Here is a 24,753-nt window from a genome sequence, read left to right as displayed (position 1 = left end):
GTGGGGCTTGAACTTGCGTCCTTGCACGCTATACTGTGTGCATTTAACCAGGTGCATCACCGCCTGGTTCTGTGAAGGATCTCTATACTGAAAACTAAAGGACATTGTTAAAATAGAGAATTACACAAATAAATGGAAGAACATCTCTTGTTCCTGAATGGAATGATAAATATTATTGAAGTGGTCATCCTACAAAAAGCAATCTACAGATTTAACATAATCCTTAACAATAGTCCAATGATATTCTTAAAAAAAAAATTGTGGACAACCACAAAATAACATGATAATAATAGCTAAAGGACTCCTTAGAAAAAGGAGAAAAAATGAAGGTATCACACTTTCCAATTTCACTTTATACTACAAAGCAATAGTAGTTAAAACAGTGTGGTAGTAAAATAAAAATAGACACTTGGATCAACAGAATAGAATTCAGAGCCCAGAACTTTTCCCTTATTTGGGAGCTACTCTCTTCCCTGATCCAGATTTTCAGTCCTATTCCCAACTCTGACACCATCTCCTCAGACAATACCTTTAGCCCACCTGCATACTAGCTTTCGGGCTCAGGAGAAAAAAATTAGTAAAGTCATGGGACCCTACGTAGTAGACTCCCTAGCTTTTTCCAAAATGGAGACCCCTAATCTCGTCTGCTATAGTCTTACCTTTAGGCTCCTAATTATTAAACAGCCTGACTTCCATGGGCAGACAACCTCACCATTGTGTCCTCGAACCTAACCTCTCCAGAGCCCAGCCCCACTAGGGAAAGATAGAAACAGGCTGGGGATATGGATCGACCTGCCAACATTCATGTCCAGTGGAGAAGCAACTACAGAAGCCAGACCTTCCACCATCTGCACCCCATGATGATCCTGAGTCCATTCTCCTAGAGGGATAAAGAATAGGAAAGATTCCAATAGAGGGGATAGGATGCGGAACTCTGGTGGTGGAATTGTGTAGAACTGTACCCCTCTTATCCAATGTCTTGTCTATCATTATTAAATCAATTGAAAAAAAGAATTAAAAGAAAAAAAATCTAAAAAAAAAAAGTGTACTGATTGAATATTGAAATGAGGTTAGGCAGTGGTGCACCTGGTAGACCACACATGTTAAAATATTGAAAGAATATTTTGGGGCCTGGGCAGTGGGCACTTGGTTAAGTGCACACATACACCATGTGCAAGGACCTGGGTTCAAGCCCCTGCTGCTCACCTGCAGGGAGAAAGCTTCATAAGTGGTGAAGCAGGTCTACGGGTGTCTATCTCTCATCTCTCTTCTTTCCACTACCACTTTCAGTTTCTCTCCTATCAAGTAAAGTAAAAAAAAAAGAATTGAGAGTCCAGAAGTAAACCCACACATCACATATACAAATACCTAATATATGACAAAAGGGCCAAAACCATCCAGTGGGGATAAAGAAGATCTCTTCAACAAATGGTGCTGGGAAAACTGGACAGCCACATATAGAAAAAATGAAACTAGATCATCACTTCCCACTATACACCAAAATCAGATCAAAATGGATCAAAGATTTGGATATTAGATCTGAAACTATAAATGCACTAAAGAGAACATGAGTGAAACACAGCAGTGGCTTTGTATCAAAAATATATGTGGAGACTCAACACCACAAGCATGTGAAATGAAAACAAGAGTAAGTAAATGAAGCTTACATCAAACAAAATAGCTTCTACACATTGGAAGAAAACTACACAAGGATGAATAGGCAACCCATTAAATGGGAGAAGATATTTGCATACCATACATCTCACAAGCAACTAAAATCAAAGTTTTTCTACATAGTTGTCATCAATGCAATAAAGAAAAAAACACCCCCAATAAAAAAGGGGACCAAATAACTGAACAAGCAGTTTTCTAAAGAAAATACACATTAGACACAGACATGTGAAGAAATGTTCCACTTCGAATGTCAATTGGTCCAACCTCTGTGGAGAACAGTCTGGAGAACTCTCAGAAGGCTAGAAATGGACCTACCCTATGATCCTGCAATTCCTCTCCTGGGGATATATCCTAAGGAACCCAACACACCCATCCAAAAAGGTCTGTGTACACATATGTTCTTGGCAGCACAATTTATAATAGCCAAAACCTGGAAGCTACCCAGGTATACAACAACAGATGAGTGGCTGAGCAAGATGTGGTATATATACACAATAGAATTCTACTCAGCTATAAAAAATGGTGACTTCACTGTTTTTATCCAATCTTGGATGGACCTTGAAAAATTCATGTTAAGTGAAATAAGTCAGAAACAGAAGGATGAATATGGGATGATCTCACTTTCAGGCAGAAGTTGAAAAAACAAGATCAGAAAAGAAAACACAAGTAAAACCTGAACTGGAATTGGCGTATTGCAACAAAGTTAAAGCCTCTGGGATGGGTGGGTGGGGAGAATCCAGATCCAAGAAGGATGACAGAGGACCTAGTCGGAGTTGTATTGTTATATGGAAAACTGGGAAATGTTATGCATGTACAAACTATTGTATTTACTGTCGAATGTAAAACATTAATTCCCCAGTCAAAGAAATTAAAAAAAAAAAAAGAAATGTTCCACTTCACTTGTCATTAGAGAAATGCAAATTAAAACTACACTGAGATTCCACCTTCTACCTATGAGAATAACCTACATTAACAAAACAGGAAATGACAGGTGTTGGTGAGGTTATGAAAAAAAAAAAAAGGAGCTCTGTTACACTGTTGGTGGGGCTGCAGATTGGAAAAGTGTATGAGGAATCTTTAAACAAATAAAAATATAAAGACCTTATCATCCAGTGTCCATTTTGTCCACTCCTGGTCCCCAGGTAGGATCACTACAGTTAAATAACTGCTCAAAGATTCAAGTCTGCTACTCTAAGAGGCTTGGTGTGGTGTACTTCACTTACTATCCTTTAGGAAGATAGCAAGTAGTTCAGCCCTCATCATTGATGCCCTGGTTTTATTGGTTAGTTACACATTACATCAAAGTAATTCCCAAAAAAAACTTATGTAAGCAAAAAGTATAATTAGCTCATTAATAAGGAGAGCAAGAATGGAGAAGAGACATCTGCAAAATGACCATACCATTGATAGCAAATAGCAAGGCCATCAAATATCTTCTTTTTTATTTTTATTTTATTTATTAAAAAAGGAAACACTGACAGAACCATGGATAGGAGAGGTACAACTCGACACAATTCCCACCACCAGAAGTCTGTATCCCATCCCCTCCTTGATAGCTTTCTTATTCTGTAACCTTCTGGGAGTATGGACTGACCCAAAGTCATTGTGGGATGCAGAAAGTGGAAAGTCTGGCTTCTATAATTGCTTCCCCACTGAGCATGGGCATTGACAGGTCAATCCATACTCCCAGTATGCCCCTCTCTTTCCCTAGTGGGGAAGGGCTCTGGGGAAGTAGAGCTCCAGGACACATTGCTGGGGTTGTCTGTCCAAGGAAGTCTGGTTGGCATCATGCTAGCATCTGGAACCTGGTGGCTGAAAAGAGAGTTAACATACAAAGCCAAGGTGTGTACTCCTATGTTCATAGCAGCACAATTCATAATAGCTAAAACCTGGAAGCAACCCAGGTGCCCAACAACAGATGAGTGGCTGAGAAAGCTGTGGTATATGTACACAATGGAATACTATGCAGCTATCAAGAACAATGAACCCACCTTCTCTGACCCATCGTGGACAGAGCTAGAAGGAATTATGTTAAGTGAACTAAGTCAGAAAGATAAAGATGAATATAGAATGATCCCACTCATCAACAGAAGTTGAGAAAGAAGATCTGAAAGGGAAACTAAAAGCAGGATCTGACTAAATTGAAAGTAGGGCACCAAAGTAAAAACCCTGTGGTGAGGGGTAGACATGTGGCTTCCTGGGCCGGTGGGGGGTGGGAGTGGGTGGGTGGGATGGGACACAGTCTTTTGGTGGTGGGAATGGTGTTTATGTACACTCCTAGTAAAGTGTAGTCATATAAATCACTAGTTAATTAATATGAGAGGGGGGAAATTAATTGTATGTCTCAAAGTTTTTAAAACACGGACTGAGTCTTTTTAATATATAGGCTGTGTATTTGATATGTGGACTCTCTCAAAAGCCAAGTAGATCAGAAGCAACCAGTGGCACAGCTATATACAAGATACTGGGTACTATACAGCAAACCCTAACAAAAGGACTTTTCAAAGTTAACCCAATTACCAAATAATGTGATGATAACATTAACTATCCATTGTCTTCTTGAACCCTAAGACAGCAGGAGCCTCACATCTCCACTATAGAGCCTATATTTCCCCCAGTCCTGAAACCTTAAGATAGGGCCCACTTTCCTGCATGCCTCTCCCAATCCATATCAAATAACATTGCATCAGCCGATCGCAACCTAATCAATGCAACAATTGCCACCTCAACATGCTTCAGCTCAGACTGTGTCCAGAGACTTCAGGTGTGGAATGACAACCATTCAGCTTCATTACTCGGGTGAGACCTTTCCTTTCATAGTATTCTCTAATTCCATGCCAGGTGGATCACTTTCTAACAAAGTCCCAAAACCTAGATATAGACCAGGTTCTATGAGAGAGAGCATATGTTCACACGTATCCATAAACTAGTGCAAAATATCTACCTGAAAGCAGAAGTACACTAGAGTTTGCAGTGAGTATCCCCCCCAACACTTCCTCTCCACTATTCCAACCTTTGCATCCATGATTGCTCAACAATTTGTTTGGCTTTGTATGTTAACTCTCTTTTTTAGCCACCAGGTTCCAGATGCCATCAGGATGCCGGCCAGGCTTCCCTGGACTGAAGACCCCACCAATGTGTCCTGGAGCTCCGATTCCCCAGAGACCCACCCTACTAAGGAAAGAGAGAGGCAGACTAGGAGTATGGACCGACCAGTCAACATCCATGCTCAGCGGGGAAGCAATTACAGAAGCCAGACCTTCCATCTTCTGCAACCCACAATGACCCTGGGTCCATGCTCCCCGAGGGATAGAGAATGGGAAAGCTATCAGGGGAGGGGATGTGATATGGAGATTGGGTGGTGGGAATTGTGTGGAGTTGTACCCCTCCTACTCTATGGTTTTGTTAATTAATCCTTTCTTAAATAAAAAATAAATTTAAAAAAGAAACATAGAAAGCCAAACAAACTGTTGACTAATCATGAACCTAAAGGTTGGAATAGTGCAGATGAAGAGGTGGGGGGAGTTCCATTTTGTAGATATCTAGTAGGCATATTTTAGTTATATTCCAAAGGGCCTGTGGCTATACTAGTTTTTGTTTGTTTGTTTGTTTGTTTTCCCTGCGCCTGAAATCTGATATGCAAGTGGATCCAAGTTATTGTCTGGAGAGATGAACGTTCCTACTCATGACCACAGAACGTGAGCTCAGATCTACAGGGATGCAGAGGTCACATAGGCTCCTAAGCTGAATATGGGCCTCAGATCAATTATCTTCTAACAAGCTTACAGTGTTTTAAAGTTTTTCCTAACTAGTACCCCTAGTAGGATCTTGTCAGGTATATAGTTGTAAAGGCTAACAACTGCCTCCTCATTCACAAAAGGTATCTACCAAGCTATGGGAGGCCATTCTGGCATGGAGATATGGCATCCATCGACATTTTTTAGTGTTTGGGAAGATGTTGTGAGCCTTGCAAACCTATTAGACAATGGGTTGTTTAAGCCTGAAGCAGGCACAAGCCTGGCATGCTAAGATATACATCCTGGATGTGTCCCAACAATCGAGCAATACCCTTGGGCTTTGATGCAAAGGACATAAAAATACTAATTAAAAGTGCACCCCTATGTAGGGGGCTGGGTGATAGCACACCTGATTGAGTGCACCTTACAGTGTGCAAAGATCCAGGTTCGAGCCCCCAGTCCCCACCTGGGGAAAGAGGGAAATCTTTACCTTTAGGAGTGGTGAAGCAGTGCTGCAAATGTCTCTCTGTCTCTCTCTCCTTCTCTATCTCCCCCTTCCTTCACAATTTCTGGCGGTATCTATCCAATAAATAAATAAAAATATATGTGAAAAACTGAGAAATGTTATGCATGTACAAACTATTATATTCACTGTCAAATGTAAAACATTAATCCCCCAATAAAGGGGGGGAAGAAAGAAAGAAAGAAAAAGAGAGAGGAGAGAGACAAAGAGACTCATGCAGCACTGCTTCACTACTTGCAGGGCTCTCCCCCTACAGGTGAGGCCTGGGGGCTCAAACCTGGGTCCTTGTGCATTGTGACGTATGTGCTCAACCAGGTGTGCCACCACCGGGGCCCCGTCCTGCACTACATTCTCACGTTATAGAGTGAGAGACCTAACCACCCCCCCCCAAGGATTTAGGGAGGATTTTCAGCATCAGGGAGCACAGGGGGTAAACAGGAAAAGAAAGAGGGGGTCAGGTGGTGGTGCACCTTGATGATCTCACACATTGCAGTGCTCAAGGACCTGGGTTCAACTACTTTCTTCCCCACCTGCAGGGGGAAAGCTTCACAAGTGTTGAAGCAGGGCTACAGGTCTTGCTCTGTGTCTGTCTGTCTGTCTGTCTGTTTCCCCTTTCCTCTCAACTTCTGGCTGTCTCTATCCAATAAATAAAAAATAAAATATAAACATATAAAGTAAATTTAAAAATGATGCATCATAACTGCATCATTCTCAACAGCCAAAGAGCAAGAGCAGCCTAAATGCCCATCAAGAGAGACTGGATAAAGAAGCTACGGAATATATACTGCATGGAATACTACTCTGTAATCAAAAAAGGGATAGTGTGTGCCCTTTGGGACAAAATGGGTGAAAGTGGAGACAGTTATGCTTAGCAAAATAAGAGGTGAAAGAAAAATACTATATGTTTTCACTCATATGTGGAATCTAGAAAAGTGATACACATAAAATTGAAAAATAAATGCAGGACCAGGTGGTGGTGCACCTGGTTGAGAGCACATGTGACAATGTGCAAAGACCCAGGTTTGAGTCTCCAGTCCCCACCTGCAAGGGGAAAGCTTTGCAAGTGGTGAAGCAGTGTTGCAGGTGTCTCTCTGTCCCTCTCTATCATCCCCTTCCCTCTAGATTTCTGGCTGTCTCTATCAAATCAATAAAATAAAGATAATTTAAAAAATTAAAAAGAAAAATAAATGCAGAAGTAAATAAGCTGTCTCTAAGACTTTGTGAGAACTATACTGCTTATTGTTGTGAAGGTAGGGGAACAGAATTTTGGTTGTGAATGAAATATACCCTGTAACCCTACAATCCTGTAAATCACTATAAACACAGATTTTTAAAAAATGGCTTGAAAAAAGTATACCTCAAAGCCTTGTTTAAAAATGTTGACATAGAAGAAGACTGGTCCTGAAATGAATGCAACCTGGAATGTTCCCAGCTATGACCATGAACTCCCAGCTTAGGCTGACAAGGACAGAAATTAAACAGGTTCCTATGCCAAATATAAATAGATATGGGCCTAAGGTCAGATTGATGGGGTAAACAGCTAATGGTATTTATATACTTTCCTCATGTTTAGGAGCTACTGTCTGCCTTAATCCAGCCCTAGTCTCAACTTTGACGCCATCTTCCCAGACAATATTTTTAGTCCACCTTCATGTTAACTATGAGGCTCATGTCAGTCCAGAGTTTAGGGCGCCAGTATGCCAGGCTAGCTTCGCAGCAGGAGACAGACGACCAAGGACACATGGCTGAGTGGAGAAGCAGTATTTCTTTATTCACGAGCGAACGGTTCAAAAAACTAATCTAATCTAATCACAACCCAATTCTGTCTTGCCTCTCTCTCCTCCGGCGGAAGAGTCAGGAACCCAGGAAGTATGTAGGGTGGGGGCAGAGAGAAGGAAGAAGCCCGAAAAGGCAAGGACTAAACCAAAATCTCCCGGAGGCAGGAGGAGTGAGACCAAACCAATGTAACAGAATGACCATGTAAATAGACCACAACGTCAAGCAGTGTAACAGAAGGGATCCCAGAAGCAGAACTAGAAGCATACCAACAGGCTCAGGCAAAAATTACTAAAGTCATGGGCCCCATGCAAGTTACCTAAAATAGACTTCCTAGCTTCTAATCACATGAAGACCCCTAATTTCATCTGCTCTATTCCTATCTTTTGGTTTCTATTTATTAAACAATTAGTCTTGCTTTACGTCTTACTGCCTTTCAGCCACCAAATTGTAGACACTACCATGACACCATCCTGACCTCTCTGGGCAGACGACCTCACCAGTATGTCCTAGAACCTCACCTCTCCTCAGCTCTACCCAAGTGGGGAAAAACAGAAACAGGCTGGGGGTATGGATCCATCTGTCAATGCCCATGCTCAGTAAAGAAGCAATTACAGAAGCCAGACCTTCTACCTCCTGCATCCCATAAAGAATTTTGGTCCATACTTCCAGAGGAATAAAGAATGAGGAAGTTTCCAGTGATGGGGATGGGACTGAGAACTCTGGTGTTGGAAACTGTATGGAATTCTACCCTTGTTATAATCTTGTTAATCATTATTAAATCACTAGTAAAAAAAATTTTAAAGCTGAAATAAGACTTCTGAGTGGTAGAATCATATATGAGTTTAATTTTATTTTCTATTGTCCAAATATTCAATAAGGACTATACATTTCTTTAGTAACTTTGGGAAATTATTATTAATGTTTATAATTTGTAAAGGGGGTTGGTAAAAATAAATAGCTTGCTTGGATAATTCACTGCTTTGCCATGTGTACAACTTCCTTCAATACACTGAAGAAAGCTTCAATACTGTGTCCTCTCTCTCTCTCTCTCTCTCTCTCTCTCTCTCTCCTTCTTCCCTCTCCTTTACTGCTTCTCTGCCTCTTTGTTTCACTCTCTCTATCTGAAAAAAAAATTCAGCTTGGATCAGTGAAGCCCCAAAGATGACTAAAAACTAATAATAAATAATAAAAGTTAAAGAAGGAACACTGGGAATCACACTGAAAAGAAAAATCTCTCCTTCAGTTGGTGCAAGGTGGAGTCTCCGCCTATTTTGTTTGTTTCCAAAGCTCCTTGGGAGGGTCTCATGTGCAGTCAGAGTCAGGAACCACAAGGAAAGCAAAGCCCTAGCCCAGCACCTGGATGACAGTTGAAATGTGATAAATGGTGGCCGTCAGCATTACCATCATCATCACTGTCGCTGTTAAAGCTCTTCAGCATCATTGGCATATTTACATTTCCCTATTAAGTGAGAAAAATGTCTAGGTGGAGCAGATGGCTCAGACATTGGCAGATTCATTGGAAATTTCAGTGAGTAATCAGGTGTTCAAGCTGGTGATATTTTCCTGTCATAGACTCTGTCAGAGGCTTTCATTTCCTGGGGCCTGTGGGATTAGTAATGCAGAGCACTTCCAGACTATTAGTGTGTAAAACTACAACGCAGAAACTTTTTACTAAAATTAACGACGCCAGGCCAGCCATAAAGAAATTCATCTCCCCAGTGACATGCTCAGCAGCGCCGCACCGACTTCTGTAACAGATGTCTAGACAGTTTGACTTTGAAACGCATAGCCCAAACCTGAACAGCCCCAAGTTTCCCAGCCAAAGTTCAAAACCAGAGACCAAGCAGGAATAGAGGATTTGAAGATTATAAATAAACTTATTCATAGGGAACGCAGAGCGAGGACAGCCAGCTAAAACTGATTGCCCAGAGAGAGTGACTCATAAAAGACCATCTTGCAGCGATCACACAGCAAGACAGTTCATTGTCTTTAAACATTAACTGCCTGTCACACCAGGCCTCCCTTCAGCAGACAGCAGAGCACTGTGCTGGCCTCATTAAGCTTCCTAGACATCCCCACCCAGAAAAGAAGCAATCCATTTTACCTCTGGCTCTTTGAAGCCCCACAGGCCAGCAAACAGAGCCTCATCTGAACTCAGTGTCCTAGATTCCTAGTGTGTCCGCCAGCTGAAAGGATTTGGCCTGTGTGGTTCTGGCTGACATCATGCTTTCAACTGACAATTTTAGGGCTAGAGACATCTACAGGTAGATGAGATCAAGCCAAGAACAGCCTGAGACAGTCTCCAGCTGTGAGGCAACAGGAAATTTACTCTTCTTACTTGAGTTGTGTTTTCTGAGGGTCAAAACCACACAGGACCATGCAGGCAGACCATTTACAAAATCCTGTATTCCTGTTGCCTGCATCTGTAGCACAGGAATGTTGTAAGTATGTTTTCTGACTCTAAAATTTTACCTCTAGAGCCTCAAGATTTTACCACAAGGTCAAGCATCTGACTGATACTGAGATTCAAGGGGAACATGAACAAAGAGTATGAGAAAAATCAACATAAAGGCCATGTACCCCACAAACATTTGATCCTTGGTTGTGAAAAAATAGTGTTGCCATGGTGGTACACCTGGTTGAGCACACGTTACAATGCAAAAGGACCCAGGTTCAAACCCCTGGCCCAACCTGCAAAAGGAAAGCTTCATGAGTAGTGAAGCAGGGCTGAAGGTGTCTCTCTGTCTCTCTCCTCTCTTATCTCCCACTTCCTCTTAGTTTCTGGCTGCCTCTATCCAATAAATAAAAATAATTTTAAAAAATTTTAATAGCATTGTCACTGGAGTTGGAAGTGAATCAAACATCAGTCCTCTTGTCTAGAAACTCAAGACCTTGGGTGGGATGATAGATAGGAAAAAGACAAATTCACATGGGAAACACAGATTAGTGTCTAAACAGTTGTGATGGAGGAGAAATGACTTCTTTTAGTTTTTTTTTTTATTATCTTTATTTACTTATTGGATAGAGACAACCAGAAATTGAAAGGGAAGGAAGTGATAGGGACAGAGAAAGACACCTACAGCACTGCTTCACAGCTTGCAAAGCTTTCCCTCAGCAGGTGGGGACCAGGGGCTCAAACGCATTGTAACGTGCACTCAACCAGGTGCGCCGCCACCTGGCCCTGAGAAATGACTTTTGTTTGGCAGAGTAGCTCATAGAAGACATTGTACAGTTGGTTGTAACTGGGTGTGACCTTAAAACGGATAAAATGAGAACACACATGTTAATACCTCCTGCCACAGAAGGTAGAGTCCTTTCAGAGGGACTGAGCCAGTATATTTTATGACAGGAAAGAGACCCTCAATATATTATGGAGGGAAAGAAAATAGGAGGTTAAAGACTATCTCCTGCAATAGCTGGAGAGGTGACTTAGTGGTAAAGTATAGGATTTGCATATATGTAGTCCCAAGTTCAGTCCCTAGAACTGCATATGCCAGACGAATATGCTCATCAGAATCACAACTTTTGACTCCTAGTGTCTCTCTTTCTCTCTCCATTTAATTAAATAAACAAATCTTTTTTTTAATTTTTATTTTTTTATATTTATTTGTTTTCCCTTCTGTTACCCTTGTTGTTTTTTATTGTTGTTGTAGTTTTCATTGTTGTTGTTGTTGTTAGATAGGGCAGAGAGAAATGGAGAGAGGAGGGGAAGACAGAGAGGATACCGAAAGATAGACACCTGCAGACCTGCTTCACCTCCTGTGAAGTGATTCCCCTGCAGGTGGGGAGCCAGGATCCTTAACGCTGGTCCTTGCGCTTCGCACCACATGTGCTTAACCCACTGCGCTACCACCTGACTCCCATAAGAAAATATTTTTTAAAAAAAAGAGAGAGAGAGTATCTCTTACAAAAGACCGACTCAAGATGGATTATGTCCCACTAACTTACATATGCAAAATAAAATCTCATTTTATCATGCCAACTTTGACCTAAACTGTGAGCAGCGAATTCCAGCTCAGTCAATAACAGGGTGTCCTTCTTCCCTGTAGCTGGATGAGAATCTTAGAACCATAGGTCACATCCACAAGACAAAGCATAGCCTCTGCTCTTCGGTGCACCATCCTCACCTCCAGCTGCTTCATTGTCCATGCTTGAATAGTCCCTGAATTTCAACTGTGTCAAGCACATCTATCTGCAACTTATTCATATAAAGTGTCACAAGCCACTGTTACTTCAACTACAAATCTTTTAAACTAAAGGGGCAACAGTTTAAGCAAGATAGTAATACTGCTAGCTCATGTAAAAGAAGTCCCAGAAGGAACAATTTGGCCCACAAGCTCCACACAGTCCTGCCTTTCTGCCCCACCACTGTAACACATGCATTCCATCCTCAAGGTCACTTTGCTGTCCTTGAAGGCTGCTAAAGGACCACCATCAAATCTGTACTGCAAGTCAGAAGTAGCAAATCAAATAGAAAATTTAAAAGACCAAATTTCCTTGAAATGCTAGACAAAAATAAGATTTTTTTTTCATCACATCACTGCAAGATGGGTCCAGGGAAGCTGGGAAATATTGCCTTTGTCCCAGGTGGAAACATGTATCTGAAATCAAAATTCCGTTGCTAAGAACAACGGAGAGATTGGTCATGAAGATAAACAACCAGTTCTCACTGCCACAGAATGTATAAATTGAGTAACAAAGAGGGATGATAGCAGTGTTTTGAGAATCATCAACTTTTTTTTTCCTTTTCCTTTATCCTTTACTACTATAATGTTCTAGAACTATGTTTGTTAGTCTGTTTAATTTTTTATTAGTGGTTTAATAATGATTAACAAGACTGTAACAATAACAGGGGTATAATTGCACACAGTTCCCACCACCAGAATTCTGTATCCCATCCCCTCCATTGGAAGCGTCTCTATTATTTACCCCACTGGGAGTGTGGACCAAAATTCTTTTTGGGGTACAGAAGATAAAAAATTTGTTTTCTATAATTGCTCCTCTGGTGGACATGGGCATTGGCAGGTGGATCCATACCCCCGGAATGTTTCTATCAGTGGAGTTCTGGGACACATTGGTGAGGTCATCAGCCCAGGAAGGTCAGGATGGCATCATGGTAGCATCTGCAACATGGTGGCCAAAAGGAGGTAAGATATAAAGCAAATTGTTCAATAAACAGGAAGCGAAAGGTGGAAATAGAGCAAATGAAACTGGGTGTCTTCATGTGGGAAGAAGCTAGGGGTTTATTTTAGGTATATTCCATGTGGCCCATGACTTTTAAGAGAAAAAGCAGAGGACAAAGGAAACCAAGATGTTATTATAAGAACAAAAGAAACCCTAAAGAGAATGACATCAAGAAAAGAAAGGGAGGACTTTTTATACTCAAGGAATAGTTGCTATGGTAGAATAAGGCCTGAATAAAACTGTTCATTAGAGATAACTAAATTTTCCAACATAAAGAGACCTCTATAAGATAAAACTTCAGGAACTGCTTTCTTTCTTTCTTTCTTTCTTTCTTTCTTTCTTTCTTTCTTTCTTTCTTTCTGTTATTCTCTGTCTAGGTGGTCTGAATTTCCCTAGTCAGATTCCATAGCATCAGAAAGGGCTTGCATCAGGTTAATTTTCTTTTTTTTAATATCTTCATTTATTTATTATTGGATAGAGACTGAGAGAAATTGAGAGGAGAGGAGACAGAGAAGAAAAGAGATGGAGAGATACCTGCAACCCTGCTTTACCACTTGTGAAGTTTTCCCCCTGCAGGTGGGGATCAGGGACTTGAACCTGAGTTCTTACACACTTTAATGTGTGCACTTAACCAGCTGCTCCATCACCTAGGCCCCCAGGTTAAATTTCTAAGTGAATTTACCTAAGCCTAATGGTCCACAGAAACCGTAATCACATAATCCTGGCAAATTCTTTACGACTTTGCCTTTTCTTTTTTTTCTTCCTTTTCTTCTCTTTTTCCCTCTTGAATTCCCATGGTTTCAAAAGTACATATTACCATGCATAAGGACCCAGTTCCAGTCTCCTGTCCTTCCTGCAGAGGGTAAGCTTCAAAATCAGCAAAATGCTACAAGTCTCTCTCTCTCTCTCTCTCTCTCTCTCTCTATCTCTCTCTCCATATATATATGGAGGTCAGGATGAAATTGTAGCAGTATCTGCAACTTGGTAGCAAAAAGGATATATCCTTCTTTAAAAAAATGTACTCATACACTAAGTCCTCTTCTTCTTCTTCTTCTTCTAGCATTTGCCCTCTTATAAGGGATGATTAGGCAAGACTGAGTTGACAGGAAGTCATTTACCTATTCATAAAGGCTATAAAAAAAAAGTTTTCTGCTTTCCACTCTACTGCCATCCTCCCAAACAATATTTCTAGTCTACCTCCATGTTAGATTTCAAGCCTAAGCAAAGATTACTAAAGTCATGGGTGCCCAGGAATAGACTTCCTAGTTTCTTTGCACCCTAGGGTCCCTATTCTCATTCACTATATTCCTACTCTTTTTGGTTCCTGTTAATTTTGCTCTGCTTTATATTTTATTGCCTTTCAGACACCAAGTTGAAGATGTTACTATGATTCCATTCTGAGTTCCCTGGACAGACAACCTCACCAATGTGTCCTGGAACCTCTCCGGAGCCCTTCCCCACTAGAGAAAAATATAAAAAGGCTGGAGACATGGATCCACCTGCCAATGCCCATGTTCAGCAGAGAAGCAATTACCAAAGCCGGACCTCCCATCTTCTGCTTTCCATAAAGAATTTTGGTTCATATCTCCAGAGGGGAAAATATTAGAGCTCTTAACCCCAATTCCACAGGGTCTTGGGATGTTTGTCACCAGGTATCTTTGTTTTAGTGTCATCACTGAAAGAGATAGAATCTGGAAAACACTAGATAAAGTCAGACACTCTTATCTTAGAGGAAAGAATAAGAACGATACTCAGAAGTACTAATAGAAAGTACTTAAAAAAGAAATGAAAGCAGGGCTGTAGAAGTGAATAAAAATGGAATATATATATATATTTTATATTATAAATATATATAATCTATATATTTATATATATATATAAAGAAATGAAAGCAGGACCATAGAAGTGAATAAAAATGGAATATATACATATATATATATATATATATATATATATATATATATATATCATATCTATGACCTTGGTGGGAGAACTATGACAATTTCTACTGGAGGGGATGGGGACACAGAATATTCTGGTGGTGGTGGGAGTGATATGGAATTATATCTCTAGTATCATACACACACACACACACACACACACACACACACACACACACACACACATATTGCTTCTAGGGTTATTGCTGGGGCTCAGTGCCTGCACCATGAATCCACTGCTCCTGGAGGCCATTTTTTCTCTTTTGTTACCCTGATTGCTTTTACCATTGTTGTGATTATTATCATCATTGTTATTGATGTCATTGTTGTTGGGTAGGACAGAGAGAAATGGAGATAGGAGGGGAAGACAGAGAGGGGGAGAGAAAGATAGACACCTGCAGACCTGCTTCACTGCCTGTGGCTCCAACCGGGATCCTTCTGCTGGTCCTTGCGCTTTGCGACACATGCGCTTAACCCACTGCACTACTTCCCAACACCCTCATTTTTTTTAAATAGGACAGAGAGAAATTGAGACAAGAGGGGAAGATAGAGAGGGAGAAAGAAATATAGACTCCTACAGATCTGCTTCACCACTTGTGAAGCTATCCCCGCCTCTGCAGGTGGGGAGCCGGACTCGAATCGGCATCCTTGTACAGGTCCTTGTGTCTCACATTATGTGCACTTAACACAGTGTGCTACCACCCAGCCCCTTAATTTTGTAAATCACTATATATTAATTAATTAATTAATTAATGCAGCAAATGCTGTATATGCCAGGTACTATACCAACTGCTTACTATTAACAGCTGAGTGAATGTGTGTGTGTGTGTGTGTGTGTGTGTGTGTGTGTGTGTGTGTGTGTGTGTGTGTGTGAGTATGTGTGTGTTTTCTCACACTAAAGGAAGCACATAGGCATTTTGGCATATAATTACATCTCAAATGCTCTGTGAAGCAGAGTCTTCTCCTTTGACATGTTAAGAATCAGAGAGTGAGAGGGGTTAAATGGCTCATCTGGGTGCAGAGGTCATCTGTCACCACGTCCATTACTAACTTTACCCACACAGCTGCCTCCATAGCAACAGCACACTTTGGCAAATTTCTCCTTATTTTTAAGCCAACTCCTTTCTTCCACACTCCAATTTTGTCTGTCGCCCTCAGGGCTATGATGAGTTGGAAACCTAATTAGTGAGCTAGTGAAAATGAGGGCTTACATAGAGCAGATCATTATTTTTCCCCAGTGGAAAGCTCTTAAGAGGGACTCAGGGGGCAGAGGTTCTCCAAATCCCCTGGATTCAGGCAGACACTTTGATGTGATTGTCTGAATAGTAATGATGATGATGATGACTAACACCTATATCCAATAAGCATTTGATTTATATTTAATTCATACCTCATGACCTTATTGAGTAGATATTATTGTCAACTCTATTTTACAAATGAGAAAGTTGAGGTATAAAATGGATAAAGAATTTTTTAAAATACACAATTAAAATAAAACTAAACTTCCTGGGGCCAGGTGGTAGCTCATCTGGTAGAGCATACACAGGCACAAAAACCTAGGGTTGGTGTACCCAGTTAAGTGCACATGGTACTAAGCACAAGGACATGAGTTCAAGCCCCCCCAACTCCCCACCTGCAGCAGGGACACTTCACAGGTGGTGAAACAGATCTACAGGTGTCTCTCTTCCTCTCTATCTCCCTCTCCCCTTTCAATTGCTCTTTGTCTTATCGAATAAAATGAAAAGAGAGAGAGAGAAAAAAAACACCTAGTGTAAAGTCCCTTATTTCACCCTACAGAAGTTTCATGAGCTATGGAGCAGTATTACAAGTGCCTCTCCTTTCTGTTTCTCCCTCCTTTTTTTTATCTCCCCCCTATTTTTCTTTGTATCTAACCATCTATAAGAAAAAACTTAATTAAAAAATGGCCACCAGGAATGTTGAAGTCATGCAGGCAAGGAACCCCAAAGATAACCCCAGTTATCTAAACTATTCTAAAAACTTAGAAGGGCTGGGAAATATCTCACTGGTATACTGTACAACTTTGCCATCTGTGCAACTCATGTTCTGGTCTGGCTTCCTCTACACTGGAGAACGCTTCAATGCTGTGGTCTCCTTCACTCTGTCTCTCTTTGTGTCTATATGGAAAAAGTCACCTGGAAGCAGTGAAGCCCTTGAGATGAAATAAAATTTTTAAAAACTAAACTTGAGTCTGAACCCAAATAGACTTACTCTGTAGAAGAAACATGAAGCAACCTGGTATGTTTTTTTCCTAATGGGAAACAGTGGGGAAAATTGAGTTATTTGAAAGATCATCTTTTCTGAATCTCTCCATCACTCTTCAGCAAAACCTGCCCTAACAGATCAAGTTCCTCAAGGGTTTTGCCTCTCAGCAAAGGGAAGGGGCATTATAACCTCAACACCATCTTAAACACAACACTTAGAAGCCTCCCAAGTCTCTTTGACATCCAGACTCCCAATAACATTAGGAAATGTAGGTTTCAGGGTCTGACTGCCCAGTGATCTATGAACCATTAACTGCAGCTATTTTCAGCTTCTAGAAATCAATTCCAACTGCAAGAAGCATTAAGGGCCTGGCCAGTAAGCTGAGATGTGGAGGAGGGCATGTTTGAGCTCACAGCAGGGAAAGATCACCTTAAAAAAAAAAATCTACCTAAAAGGAAGCATGCCAGTAGAATGAAGCAAAGTAGCGGAAAATTCTCATTCATTCAACAACTTCAACTGGGGCCCCACCCTTCCAGCCCTGAGGACAGGTGTTGGTGTTGAGAAGGGCTCAGATAGTAACAAAGACACACACGGTCTCCTCCTCCAGAAACTAGAGGTTTATCATTAAAGTACAATGGTCTACAAGAGTAGGCAACAAAGGTGTTCTCATCAATCAAACATGCTAGCTAGTGGAGGCCAGGCAATGGCACACCTTGTTAAGTGCCTATAGTACAAAGCACAGTATCCCAGTTTGAGTCCCCGCTCCCCATCTGGGGGGGGGGGGGAGGAGTTTCACTAACAGTGAAGCAGGTCTGCAGTTGTCTTATCTTTCTTTCTCCTCTCTCAATTTCTCTCTGTCCTATCCAAGAAAATGGAAAAAAATGGACACCAGGAATAGTAGATTTGTACTGCTGGCACTAAGCCCCAATGATAACCGTGGAAACAGAAGAAAAAAGAAAGAAGAGAAATTTGCTACTGAGACTGCTCCAGGACTATTAATTTTCTAGAATTAGAATAAAGCAAAATAGATAACACATTTTAAATCCATTAGAACACTGAGAAGTTGGTCATCAGCCTTCTTCCGGTATATTGTCTCCTTTAGTTCTCTCCAATGTAGCCCTTACCAGCCCCATAGACCATCAGCAGCCCTGTGTTCTCTTCATTGCCAAGTCTGCCCAACCTACTGACAGGAAATAACTTGAGAACACAGACATGTAAATAAGGACCATGTGTTTTATACATTTTAATGGGGTTCAGACCCTTAAATGAGTATCAACAGGGGGTTTCAGTCATTTGTTAACTGACTAGAGATCTAAGAAGTACTGCCTTTATTCCTTTCTCATTTTCTCTCCTTTTCTATTTTTTTTTTTCAAAAAAATCCATTTATGTCTTTTGTATCATCACAGGGGTTTTACTGGTCTAGGCTGAATTGTTCAGATACAGACAGAGACAGAGAAGCAAAGACACTACAGCAATGAAGCTTCCTCCAATGTGGTGGAGGCTGCACTCAAATCTGGATTGCATACATGGCAAAGCAGGCATCCTCTCCAGGTAAAACATCTTGCCTGCAGACAGGGGAGTCATCTTGCCTACAGACAGGGAAGCCATCTTGCCTGTAGACAGGGGAGCCATCTTGCCTGCCGACAGGGGAGTCATCTTGCCTTATAGACAGGGGAGCCATCTTGCCTGCAGACAGGTAAGCCAGCTTGCCAACCCAGCAGTGCTGTTTTTCCTCCACATGCTTTAACATCATTTCAAAGATTCTACATGGTAGGAGAGATAGCATAATGGTTATGGAAGCAGGCTCTCATACCTGAGGTTTCCAGGTCCCAGGTTCAATCCCCCTCACCACCATGAGCCACAGCTGAGCAGTGCTCTGAAAGAAAAATAATTCTACAAAGATTGTTATAAAGTTTTCGGGTCAAATGAAATATGCAAGTAATGAAAAGCTAATTCTTTTCCATGCTTGTCTCAACTTCCTCACTAACCACTGATTTAGAGGTTGTCTATAAGAGAATATGTCCTACTTGCTATGTCCCCAGTGCCTCACATAAGCCTTTGAGAGATGTTTGTTAAACTGAACCAGTGATGGTAATTGAACAACTTTATTTGACTTCCTAACTTTTCTTTTAACACAGTGACAGAAGACCTTAATGAAAATTTAAAAATACAAAAGCAAAACTAAAGAGGGTAAATGGAGGGGTCAATAAGTGGCTCACCCAGCAGAGAGCACATACATGATGACTAGGTTTGATCCATGAAACACAACACGGGAGCACATGCAGTGGGGAAGTTTCAGGAGTGGTGGAGCATTGTGATGGTGTCTCTCATTTTTCTACTTCTTTCTTCCTCTCTCTGGCTTTCACTATCTCAAGAAGAAGGAAAAAAAGAATGAGAAAGATGAGGACTTCTCTTCTGAGGTGTCCTCTTAGAAAATAACACAAGGGAGTCGGGCTATAGCTCAGCGGGTTAAGCACACATGGTGCAAAGCACAAGGACTAGCATAAGAATCCCTGGCTCCCCACCTACAGGGAAGTCTCTTCACAGGCGGTGAAGCAGGTCTGCAGGTGTCTATCTTTCTCTCCCCCTCTCTGTCTTTCCCTCCCCTCTCCATTTCTCTCTGTCCTAACAGTGACAACATCAATAACAACAACAATAATAACTACAACAACAATGAAAAACAACAACAATGGCAGCAAAAGAGAAAATAAATTTTAAAAAGAAAATAACACTACTCAAAATCTGTATGAGGGTGCACTGAAGGAAGCTTTAGTTCTATGATCTCTTTCACTCTCTCCTTCTGTGTCTGTCTTTCTGCCTCTCTGTCTCTACCTTAAAAAAAAAAAAGTGACCCCACCAATATGTCCTAGAGCTCCGATTCCCCAGAGACCCACCCTACTAGGGAAAGAGAGAGGCAGACTGGGAGTATGGACTGACCAGTCAACGTCCATGTTCAGCGGGAAGCAATTACAGAAGCCAGACCTTCCATCTTCTGCAACCCACAACGACCCTGGGTCCATGCTCCCAGAGGAATAAAGAATGGGAAAGCTGTCAGGGGAGGGGATGGGATATAGAGATTGGGTGGTGGGAAGTGTGTGGAATTGTACCCCTCCTACCCTATGGTTTTGTTAATTTATCCTTTCTTAAGTAAAAAATAAATTTAAAAAATTATGTACTATCTGAATCAAAAAAAAAAATGTGTTTAGGTGACACATCTGGAGGGAGAACCAGGTATTCAGACATGGGTGCTGCTGCTTATTTGCTTAGATAGTTAAGGTTCATTCCAATCACATCAATTAGCTGCGCACAATTTTCCCTAGATTAACACAAATTAGTTTCTCTTCAGTTTCTAAATAGTCTGATAAACAGTCTTTGCCTCTAACAGAATCGCTTTCGTCCATAGGATTTAATAAACACATAAAAGATTTAGTGGCATCTCATTCATTGGCATCTTCAAAGGGTCTTACACAAGAAAGTTGATATTCTGGCTTCTGTCATGTCATTATTAGCAGAACTCAAAGATGAGCCTCTGGCTGGTGTGTGTGTGTGTGTGTGTGTGTGTGTGTGTGTGTGTCTTTTAATTTATTTCAGTCTGCATTATATACCTTACCTAGGCTGATGTGAAGATTAATCAAAGAGGCAATGATTCCACATGCCTCTGCCCTGACTGCACTCTTTCTCATCTGTTATCCTTCCAGAGATCTAAGGGCCTGTGTGTCTGGCTGTACTCCTCTCCTCATTATCTCCCATTCCTCTCTCGTCCTTTGCCAGCGAGGGCTGCTCTTTGTTCTTTGGTTCTTTGCCTTTCATTCTCAGCACCAAATATCAATACTGCTTGCACTGTTCCAAATGTTCAGGATCAAAAGTCACATTAGCAATTCTTTCTGTGTATGTTGTTCATTTTTTAAAGTTTTCTTATTTACAGTGACTCTTTTTATAACATTTAAAAGATACATACACATTTGCTTTAGGAAAAGGTTCCCCTTTGATCCTCCAAGAGACTAGGGAAAAAGTGTTTTCAGGTACTGCCAACTCATACTTAATGATATATATTTGACTTTTACTTTCTCCCATTCCAATCATTTGTATTTGATTTTTTAATATTCATTTATTTTGGATAGAGATAGAAATTGAGAAAGAAGAAATAGAGAGACCTACAGCACTGCTTCACCACTCAGGAAACTTTTCCCCCTTGAAGCTGGGGATGGGGGAATTGAACCCAAGTCTTAGTACACCGTAATGAATACACTCAATCAGGCATGCACCACTTCATCCCTAATCTTACTTATACTTGACTCCTTGACCATTTTTTAATCCTCATATGTTAAATGGCACACAAATTAGTCCTGTATTCCACTATTCAGCAACTTGTCATTACTTACCAGTACTGAGTTAATTACCATTATAGTCTTACTTTCAAAAAATTTAAGCCTCTTCTCATGAATAATCTAGTCATGTTCTGTCATGAACATCTCTTTCTTATGGTATCAACTTTATAGCAATAGATCATCTTCTGGGCCAAAAACATGAGAACAGAAATGCTACTCTTACACTCCCAACATTAATTTAGTGGCGGATTTACTGCCTGAACAGATCAATCTCTGTCATCCTGGTAACTTCGCAATGGGGCCCCATTGTTAAGTAATCTAGTTTCTACAATTCCCATTAGAGATAGCTACCAGCTAGCTCCCCAGAGAAATTTAGGAGAGTAGAGCCATAGCCCTTCAAGGAAACTACTCTTACCTTATTTCAAGGCCAACAAGGCATGCAGACTCTTTTTTGATGCTTCAAGGTCTCAGAGTAAGGAAGAAGGTCTAGAACTGTTGTTTCATTGCATTCGTTTCAGGGCCGCTTGAAACCTGGAAAATTTATCCTCTGGCTTAATTGGGCTTAGATCCTCAGTGAAAACTCATTCACACCAATAACAAGCATTCACCCTAAGTCCTAAATGGTTTCAAAGTCAAAACAAATCTGGCTTGTATAAGACTCTTAAGAATGTTCTCTACGGATACCACCAGCCAGCAACTAAGTCCTTGAAACAAGGGTACACTTTCATCGTGACTCTTCCTGTGCTACTGTGTTGTCTTTGGCATATTTCCATATAAGTACCCACAGAAAGGAGACACACAGAAAGGAGAAAAAGTGGGAGTCAGGCGGTAGCGCAGCAGGTTAAGCACATGTGGCACGAAGTGCAAGGACTGGCATCAGTATTCCGGTTCGACCTCCTGCAGGAGGTCGCTTCACAAGTGGTGAAGCAGATCTTCAGGTGTCTATCTTTCTCTTCCCCTCTCTGTCTTCCCCTCCTCGTTCCATTTCTCTCTGTCCTATCCAACAATGACGACAACAAGAATAACTATAATAAAACAACGGCAACAAAAGGAAATAAATTTAAAAATTTAAAATAAAGGAGAAAAGGCAAAGCTGATGAATAAAGTAAACTTACATAGAAAGTATCCACACCCTTTAGCTTGAATCCTAGAGAGGAAAAAAAGATTCCTCTATTTGGCAAAGAAAGAAGGGAAGGAGCAAGGGAAGGAAGGAAAGAAGGAAGGAAGGAAGGAAGGAAGGAAGGAAGGAAGGAAGGAAGGGAGAGAGGTAGGAAGGAATAAGGATGGAAAGCAAATATTAATTTTTGTAATGCTAGGAGGCCTGGGAGGTTGTGGAATAGGTAGAGCACCCAGCTGATAAGCACAAGGTCCAGTGTTTGGTGCCCAGCACCACATATGCCAGAATAATGCTCTGGTTCTGTATCTCTCACTAAGTAAACACTTAGATTTTATTTCTTTTATTTATTCATTTATCGCATCCAGGGTTAGTATCCAGGGGCTCAGTGCCAGCACTACAAATCCACTGCCCCTGGTCGCCATTTTTTCCATTTCATTCTATAGGACAGAAAGAAATCGAGAGGGGAAAGGGAGAAAGAGAGGGAGACAGAATGAGAGACACCTGTAGAACTGCTTCACTGCTTGTGAAACATCCCCCCTGTAGGTGGGGAACCACGGGCTCAAACCAGGATCCTTGAACAGGTCTTTGAGCTTAGTACTATGTGCGTTTAACCAGGCATGCCACCACCTACCATCCTCAACAAATAAATCTTTAAAAATAAATAAATAAATAGATAGATAGATAGATAAATAGGGCCAAATGGTAATGCACCTAGTTAAGCACACACATTACAGTGTGCAAGGACCCAGGTTCAAGCCCCTGGTCCCCACCTGCAGAGCAGAAAGCTTCACAAGTGGCAAAGCAGGGCTGCAGGTGTTTCCCTCCCTCTCTATCGCCCTCTCCCCTTCAATTTTTCCTTCTCTATACAATAATAAATAAAATAATTTTTAAAAAACTGAAATAAACTTAAAAATTGCTAAGACTTTGGCTAGAAGTTAGTCTAATTCTTTTCACATAATCAATGTGCAACAAATGTTCATTGGATTGGACTTTTTTTTTTTTCAGATAGAAAGAATGAGACAAAGGGAGAAAAGGAAAGAAACCACATCACCAAAACGTCCTTCAATGTAGTGGGGGCCTCGGTTGTGCACATGGCAAAGCAGTGCAACATCCAAGTGAGCTATTTTTCCAGCCCTGGAATCTCCATTCTTTCTTAAACACTTATTTATGTGCAAGGACCTGGGTTTGAATCCTTAGCACCATATAGGAGCACCATGCAAAAGAGAAGCTTCCCAAGCAGTGGAGTGGTGCTACAGTGTCTCTTCTCAGTCTCTCTTTTCCTCTCTGCCTTTCACATTTCATATATTAAGAGAGACAGAGAGAGAGAGAGAGAGAGTCTGGGGGGGAAGAGGTGGTGGCGCACCTGGTTAAACGCACATAATACTAATTGCAAGGATCCATGCAAGTACCTGGGTTCGAGCCCCCAGCTCACCATCTGCAGGGAGGACACTTCACAAGCAGTAAAGCAGGTCTGCAGGTGTCTGTCTTTCCCTTTCTCTCTCTACATCCCCTTCCCTCTCAATTTCTCTCTGTCCTATCCAATAAAATGGAAAAAAAAATATGGCCTCCAGGAACAGTGGATTCATAGTGCTGGTACTGAACCCCAGCGACGACCCTGGAAGCAAAAAAAAAAAAGAAAAGAAAAAGAAGAAGAGAGTCAGCCAAGAGCAGTGTAAGTCCCCAAAGACCTTCTTAGAATAATTAATTAGTTGATTAATATCACTAAGCAAACTTAGTGGAAAACACTGGAGCAGGGACCACTTCGATAATTTGGAAAATAAGACTCACAAATAGGTCAAGGTAAAATCACTGAGGACTGATGCTGTGTGTTCCTTCAGTGCTATATCAAAGATAACTGATCAACAAATACTTATGGAAAAAAACAGACCAGAAAACAGATAATACTGAAGTCCTTTGGTGACCTCAGGCCTGCAGCAGTGTTGAAACTACACCTGAATGCTATAACCACATGAGATGTTCCATTTGGACACAGTTATCCATAAACATAGTCACAAAATTAGATTTTGTGTTGTAAAGCTGAGAGTGGTTCTGTTTGGATAAAAGCTGCTCCTCTGGCCTTCCTCTCTCCTCCACAGACAGATTGGTTAGTGTTTGCTGTCTTCAGTGCAAGTCTTACAGCATGTTTTGTTCTGGGACCACATTTTGATCTTAATAAAACATAACACTGTACAGCATGATATTCACTGTTCTCTAATTAAGTACAGTGCTGAGGGAAGCATGTCACTGT

This window comes from Erinaceus europaeus, chromosome 3 (genome assembly GCF_950295315.1).
Source record: "Erinaceus europaeus chromosome 3, mEriEur2.1, whole genome shotgun sequence".
In the NCBI taxonomy this organism is placed as follows: Eukaryota; Metazoa; Chordata; class Mammalia; order Eulipotyphla; family Erinaceidae; genus Erinaceus; species Erinaceus europaeus.
The sequence above is the reverse complement of the archived record's forward strand: the minus strand, read 5'-3'. Positions refer to the sequence as shown.